Consider the following 8,263-nt stretch of genomic DNA (forward strand, 5'->3'; position numbering starts at 1 on the left):
TTTTTCCCTCCCTTTCTCCCCTTGAAGAGCTTTGTGCCAAGCTGCATTATTCCTCCTCACCATGGTACTGCCATGAAACCCGCCTGGTATGTTTCCCTGAAAATCACAGGTTTTCATGGAAATTGTTTCTTCCTTCAGCAACAACTCCCTTTGTCACATCAGGCATGATGAAAAGAGGAGCAGGAGGGCACGGGTCTGACCACAAAACACTACAGAAATGCACCCACAACCACCCAAGCCAGGCACCCACTGCCCAGCATCACAAAAACCTGCAGACACCCTCCAAAATCCCCTTTCCCATCTCCACCACAACCTCAGGTCCACGCAAAATGCCACAATCCCCTTTGCACAGCTTCCTTTCTAAGCACTTTGATGCTTGGGAAAAAGCCTATTTCTCCCCATACCACTGGCGGGCTTGTTTTGAAGGAGGTTTTTAAATGGAAATAGTTCCTTTTCTTGCAGCCCATCATGGCAACCAGAGCCTGCTGGCTCCTTCCACTGAGGCTGGAGCTCAGCAACTTGTAGGGGGTGTCCTCAATCTCCAGCCTATTTACTGCTCTGGTGAGAACGGCGCCTATAGACGCTCCAGTTCTCAGATCAGCATTTGCAGGGACTCACTTATTCAACAAACCAGCCTTTTCTAAATGCTGTCAAAGGAGCGATTTGATGCCTTTCAGTGCTTGCTATACAAAACGCTGAAAGACCACGGAACTTCAAAAGCCGCAGAAGCGGAGCTGGAGTTTGGCAGGAGTTCATTAGCTGCCTGTGTCCTTCTGTGTGTGGCTTGTAATTACATGCAGACCTGATGCCAAATCCTAATCTACTGAGGGGTACCCATTAACGTGCTGCTGGATGTTTCACAGGTAGCTGATGTTGAGATTTATACAACCAGCATGTCAGATAATGCATGCATTCCTTTAGTTTTTCTTTAAGCTGCTCTTTTTTTTTCCCCCACTCTCTTACTGTAGGTAGTGGATTAGTGACAGCAGGGACCTCAACAGCAACCAGAGAAGCTGAGCAATCAGCAACCTGAAGACGATCATTCACTTTCAGGAAAAATAAATGCAACATACATTCCTCCTATAGAGGAAAATACAGCAGTTAGTGGATCGTGGGACCAAAAAAGCCCTTCTCTTACTTGAGATCTGTATCACTTCGCAGCCAGCTGGCTCTCAGAGCAGCTCTTGGCAATTAAAACCCTGGGAAGTCAAACACAACAGCACGGAAGCTAACCTTTTATTTTCCTGCTTTTTAATTCTTGTCCTGTATTTGATCTCCAAGCACCAACTGTGGGCACCAAATTCTCAAGGGGTAGCCATGGGGCCAGTAGAGCATCTCAGCACTGAGTTGGAGCGGATCCCTGCCAGCAGAACCTTTCACTCCAGAGAGTGTATCCCCATGCACGCTAATTTGCCGCCACCACCACTGGTTTTCTGATTGAGAGCAAAAAATCTAGCCCTCATTTCCTTCTCCTATTTGATGTTCCACTTTCCAAAAGCCAAGGCAAGTCCACTGAATCCCCCCTGTACCTGGTATGCAGCATCTCAGTGGTTCCTATCCCCAGAAGCACCGTGAAACGAGCGATCCTGAGATGGGCAGCAAAGCTCCTGCAGCAAGAAGGCACGTCAGCAGATTCCTCTGTCGCTTACTGTCCACGAAGCACTCAGAGACTCGAAAATCCATCTCCCATCCAGACTCAGACTTGTCTTTTGTCTCTTGGATGCCTCCTCTGGACTCCCAGTCAGTAAGAAATTGTTACTGGTTTCAGTGGGTGCTGCACTCAACTCACAGGCTGTGGAACAACAATGACTGGGGGACCACTATGACACTTCCTAAGCAAGCAAGCTAGTCAAGCACAGGACTTCAACATGTATCTGAAGTCACGTTTTGCAATTTGTTTCCAAAGAAAGGGATGAAAGGAAAGACAACGAGGATACTGGCTTGTTCCTGAGCTGCCTCACTGCCCAGGAGCCCTGTGGATCCTTACTTCACATTACTGGAGGTTTGATGCTGCTGACCAAAAATGAAGTTGGACAGTTGAGAGAATTTGCAGAACTGGCCAGCCCTGATACCCCTGGGAGCAATGCTACATCAGCCTCAGGACAACTATGTATTCAGAAATACTGGTTTGGATGCATTATGGATATACATATAACACCCAGAGGCCCTCATTGGCAGTAATTCAATAAATTTGGCTCTTCAACATTTATGTAACAGCCAGCTTCTATATTAATTTTTCCTCACAGTTTTCAAGCATACATATGCTCATGTCTGTCACCATCCCTCCAGACACCCATATTGCCATACTCCTCTTACATTTCCTTCTTTTCATTGGATAAGCCATTTCCTCATCACACTTATTCCCTCATATCATTGCAAAGTGCCTCCAGTCCTGCAGGATAACTCAGGGCAGGATGAGCTGCCAGCACTTATAACCCAGCGCTTGGACTGCTTCATCCTCCTAATAAAGCTCTCACTGCATTTGACATGATACAGCTCTCATTCAGCCATGAAAGCTTCCTTGCTTATCAGGAAGATTTTTAATCAACTAGAAGGGAAAATGTGGCCTGACATTTTATTGCTTCCTTACACTCTGCTTTTAGATGTTTTGGTTTTCTCCAGTTTGTATTCTTGCTTATTTCTTTAAGCAGGGAACTGGTGGAAAGCCCCAAGTCTTTCATGGCCATCAGCATTGAAGGCACGGAAGCAATGGACAACAGGGAGGATGCATGATGGGGTGGGAGAAGAAGGCACCAAGCTCTCACCCTCACTGCAGGTTCTGGGACATGGTTTTGTCCTGGCCACAGTTCCAAAACAACAAACAGCGTCTGTGGGGAAGGGTCACAAGAAGTTCAGCTCTCCTCTATTGAAACCATCTGGTTCCTATAAAAAAACCCAACTGGTTGGTTAAGATGCTTGGTAGCACCTCCTCCTTGCTTTGTTTTTCCCTCTCATTTATCGAGAGCACGGTGGCACTCAGAAGTGCCATCATGTGGGACAGGGCTTCCACAGGCCATGGTCTACCCTGCTCTCAGCACAGTGACAGCGGGCAGCCCATTGAATGCAAACCTCACTTGGTTATGAAGAAGCTACCTTGGCATCCATCTCACTTCTTTTCTCCTTATCTGAGCCAGATGGTTCCTTATGAGGAGCCTGGCCCCCCACATGGTTTCTCCAGGTCAGGAAAACCAAGAAAACCAATAGGTCAAGTAGGTCCCTCTCCAGCGAGAGGCATCACTAAACCTGCAGGGGAGGTAGGGCAAGGGCAATGAACCTTTGTTATTATTTTTAATAAAAGGAAAATATTCAAAAGCCTAAATCTCCCCTTTGTTTCCAACAGAAATAAAGGGGGGGGGGAAAAAAAAAAAGAAAAAGAAAAAGAAGGGAGAGGAGCACTTACAGGCAGCTCCCCAGCCTGTAACACAAAACCGTGCTGTGCTGGGAAACCTTACACCATGCTGCATCCAGCTCATGCACTCCCGCACTGCTCGCTGCCTCCCGGATGCTTCCCCAAGCCCAAACTGCCCTTGAGAGAAGCCAAGCCTCAGCCTCTGCTGAAAAGCCTCTTTGTTTGGATTCCCTTTCCAAATCAGCATATCCTGAGATTGAACTCCCTCCCACCCCTCTGCAGGGCTTTTTAATGTTCAGATGCCTTGGCAGCGGCCAGATTTGCCAGCAGGTTTGTGGCCCTCTAATAGCATTCAAAGACTTGGTGCTGGGGCATGTATAGCAGTAGAAACTTCCTTCATGTTACTGGAGAGAGGAGGGGAGAAAAAAAAATGAAAATATATTGCAGAATTACTTCAAAAGGTCCTTTAATCGTGAATTGTGACCAGAGGAGCTAAGTTCTCCTTAATTAAACAACAGCTTTAATCTGCCTTCATTAGGCTACGTTAAGACACAGCAGTGAGCTGCAGCAGATTCTCAATGGGAAGTTAATAGCATTTTCCTTCATTAGCCCACTCTGTCTGCAAGCTTCAGGGGAGAATTGTGTTGAACTCATACAGGCCCAGCGTGCATCTCAGCCCCATCTCCCCTGAGGTTTGCAAGCACCCAAAAAATTCCTGCAATGCCCCAAGGATGAGGAGACACAGCGCACCCACAGGACCCCTGTTGAGAGCTGAGGCCCTGCAGCATGAATAGTTATGAGGCAGTAATTCCAGTTACTTGGAGCCAAGCATACCAGGCCTTGCAGCAACTCCCCCAAGAGCTCTCCCAGTGTGCCAGCACCGTGTTATGGTGACTGTGCCAGCATTCAGCCAAAAAGCAAGGCACGGTGCAGCAGAATTCCCCTCCATGCAAGAAACTCCACCAACACCAAAAAGAAAACAAACTTTTCCTCTCTCTGAAACCTCATATGCAGAACCTGAAGAATATCGCTAGGAAAAAGTTGTTTCTCACTTACAGCAAGCTTTTAAAAAATATATATATATATATATATATATATATATATATATATATATATATATATATATATATATCTCCATCTCAGCATTATATCTTTCCCATGAAAGCAAAATGCTGAGCATTCAAGCAGGTGGATTTTCAGCCCGCAGACTCATTTCTACGTTCATAAAGCCAGACCAGTTTTGCAGATGACTTCAGTGAGAGCAAAAGCAAAGTCTCTTATGCTATATCCACAATCCAGATGCGTCCCATGGTCAAATTCTATCCCACTCATCCGACCACTTGAAAAAACGTGGCACCCTGCAGGAGCTTTAGGCGCTGGAAAACTTTTTCGTACCCATGCATGTAGTGATTTATCAAAACAGGCACTAAAATGCTATTTCCATGGTTTTGCATTTCACAAAGACTCACTGCCAGCTCAGTAAGAAAAACAAATGCCACAAAACTTCTCCTTTAAGGAAAAAAAAACCCCAACAAAATACAACAAGCCTCCCAGACCAGTGCTTTAGAAATGCTTCCACATGCTAATCAGCCTCCTATTCAGCTCCAGACTGAATAGGACTCCAACAATGACAAAGAAATACGCTGAACCTATTCCACATTTCATCCCCTTCACTCAAAATGTTGCTGTTACCTTGGTTTTCTGCTGCTTTGTGGGAACTGCAGCGGAATGACTGCTGCATGCTAAAGCTGCAGGGAGGGCCAAGAAACGGGGAGTGTAAGGCAGAAAAATACCCATTCTGGATTATGAGGGGGTGAGGGGAAGGATTATTTTAAGAGGTTGTCACTGATGCTGCAAGCTTCGCTAGGGAAAAAGAAAAAAGCCAGGCCTAACATAGAAGGCTTTGGTTTCAGGAAGGGCTGCAGCAGCCCTCCAAGGCCATTTCCCTTTCTGCAGGAGGGGGGAAGCATGCAACGGGGCCACCCAACTATGCTCCCACAGGAAAGGAGGTGGAAGTCTTGGGGATGGGTTCACACACCTGCCCTAGGGCCAGGGTTTGGTCCAGCCTTAGGGCCCACAGCCCTCCTTCCTCCCCAGCAGTGCGTCACCGAAGGTCAGAGCCTCAGTGCCCAGCTCAGGGCATAGACCATGAAGCTGAAATTATCAGGAAATGCCTGAAGTCATCGAGATGTATGCTGGTAGCTCAGCAAACCCTATGGGCAGCTGGGGGTGCCCTCACTGTGGCTCTCTCCTCACCTCCATTCCTCCACGCATCAGGAGGCACACACCTCCCTGGCCATGACAGCAGGCTCCCACCTCTGCACAGGATGATTCCTTTGGGCCTTTGAAGCCCCGGGGAGAAACCCAGGAAAGGAAAGGAGCAGAAAGCTCTGCTAAAACCCAGGGTCATCCGATCAGTGATCAAAGAGCCGCTTGAGAAACCTGATAGCAGCACACCAATTCACAGCTATCGACTTCAGAGATACGCTGCCTGCCAGCAGCATGCCAGCATCCAAAATAGCCCAGGAGCACCATTCAGAAAATAAACTCACCCGGTGTTCACTAAACAGACCTGCAAACCAGAGTTTTCAAGAGAGATTTTTGGCTAACCCTTTGGAAACGATCACTTGAAAGAGGGGTGGGCTCAACAAAAAGCCTCGGAAACCCTTAAGAATCCCCCATGCCAAAATGCTTGGGGTGCAGGATTGGTTGCCACGGCCACTGCAGGGGCTGCAGCAAAGACATGGCAGTCGGTGCCAGTGGGAAAGGAGAGCAGGGCTGGGCCCACAGAGCAGAGCATCAAACCGGCCCAGAACAGAGGTGGTAAATAACTGTCAGGAAGATAGGAAGTTCAGACCCCATTTGTCTCCACCAGCTTTCAAATTCAGTGGTTCATTTTGAGGCATGCAAAGATGTCTCAGCTTTGAATAAGCACGCGCTGAATTAATGGCAGTGGAATTAATGCCTGCTTGCGGCGCCTGCCTCCAACACATGCACCATCATATGAAGGCAATGCTGTGAAAGCTTTCAAAAATGACTGTCGTTCTGACTAATTTACAGTAAAACCAGTTGAAAGCTAATTACAGGGAGTGCAGCTTGTTGCTTCCTCTGCACGGCAGCCAGCTACAACCCTGTCACTGTGGGGAGAAGCAAGCCCTCAGAGGGATCATCATTTGTGTCAAGAGGGACATCTGCCCAAAACCACAAACCAGGGACTTTCACTTCTTCTGTTTAACCTCGTGGAAGGAAGCATCGTGCTGTGCTCAGCTCCTCCAACCAGCAAAGCTGAAACAGTCCCTAGAAGAGCAGCCTGTCCCCAAACACTCCCAAACAATACTTGCATGCCACAGCTACCTGCAGCGTTCAGGGCAAGGGCTGAGTTTGCTCAGCTTTACCTGAGCTAGAGCAGTGTTATTTCAACCTCTCGGGCACTGCAAGCTAAACCTACCTGTGTGTGTTAGCAGGAAGACTGGATGCATCTCCCAAGCTTCTCTGTAATGCAGTCAGTGCAGCTTTCAGGACTTTTTTGGGCAAGGGATAAAAAAATGATGGGAAAGTACTACAGGATTAAGCATATTCTCTACTGATGTAGTGTCATCAACTCTGTCAGACCAACTGCAGCTTCCTTTGGGCTCTGGCTGGCAGCCCAGAAGCTCCTGACTGAGGACACCATATGCTCTGACAAGTCAACCTCAAATATAGGCATAAACTATAGGCAATACTGGTACAAGAACACATGGCATAAAGAGTATGGGCATTTTCAGAACATCACAAGCCTTGGAATTAAGTTACTCAATGCAGAGAGTCAGTTTTCAACCTTCTGTCTTCTAAACATTCAACACATGTGAAAAACAAGCCCACTTACGTGACCAACTAGAAAGTACAGAGTTAGAAAGTATTTCTGGGGGGGTTGAAACTAGATGATCATTATAGTCCTTTCCAACCCTGGCAATTCTACCATTATATGATTTTGACAATTAGAGAGCCACGAGACCTACCTAATTTTCAAACTTAGGCTTAAGACAAGTTCTCCAGTGGTTTGTGTCATCAAGTATTATGAAGACACTTGAAATTCCTCCTTTTTGGCAGCATTCTTTCTACTCAGGTCTAACTTGAGAAGCAGCTCTTGCTGGTCATGACACCACAGCTGCAGCTAAAGCATTGCGTGCAGCTGAAAAGCAAGAAGGGATTCGTTAGCACAACCTTCCATCAGCTGCTCCAGTAGCCCTGCCTATGGTCACAGGAGCTTTTCACCTGCTAAAATTGAGGAGATGGCACTTCTGCAAGGCAAGTATCACAAGAGAGCAAAACTGAGGGCTGTTGGTTCTGCTGTATGAGGGATCCCACAGTTCTGCCATCCAAAAAATATAATAATGGATTTAGAAAACCGACTTCAGACATCACTAATACAGCATAAACACTGGATTATTTTATTTACTGCTTTCTTGAGGCATTATTCGCTCAAGCCACACTCACTTTTTTGAGAAGCGTAACATGAGCTATTGAAAACCCAATGCCACTGCAGCAGTCAGGGCCCTAAGACAGGACAAAATAAAAGAAGAAATTCAAACAAAACAAACAGTGCTGGCTCTCAAAGCCTAGCTGGCATCCAGAGGGAAAGCACAAGGGGAGGGGTCACCATGAACCCCCCCAGGGATGCGTGGGGCTGGGGAAGCTGCGGCTCTCAGTGCTGGCTGTGTTGAGGCTGGGTGGGAGGACTCAGAGGCTGCTGCCTCTCCCCACGCTGCTTGCAACAGGCATGGCCTTGTTCGTGATAGAGGCAGACCGGGCGACCACAACGGTCCCTCCTGGATTACCATGGATGAAGCAGGAGCATTGTATGAATGAAATGGAGAGGACGGAGTCTGCTCCTCCACAGCAAGCTACAGAGCAGGGCTAAGCTTTCCCCCCCCC

The sequence above is a fragment of the Meleagris gallopavo genome, chromosome 10, assembly GCF_000146605.3.
Source record: "Meleagris gallopavo isolate NT-WF06-2002-E0010 breed Aviagen turkey brand Nicholas breeding stock chromosome 10, Turkey_5.1, whole genome shotgun sequence".
Classification (NCBI taxonomy): Eukaryota; Metazoa; Chordata; class Aves; order Galliformes; family Phasianidae; genus Meleagris; species Meleagris gallopavo.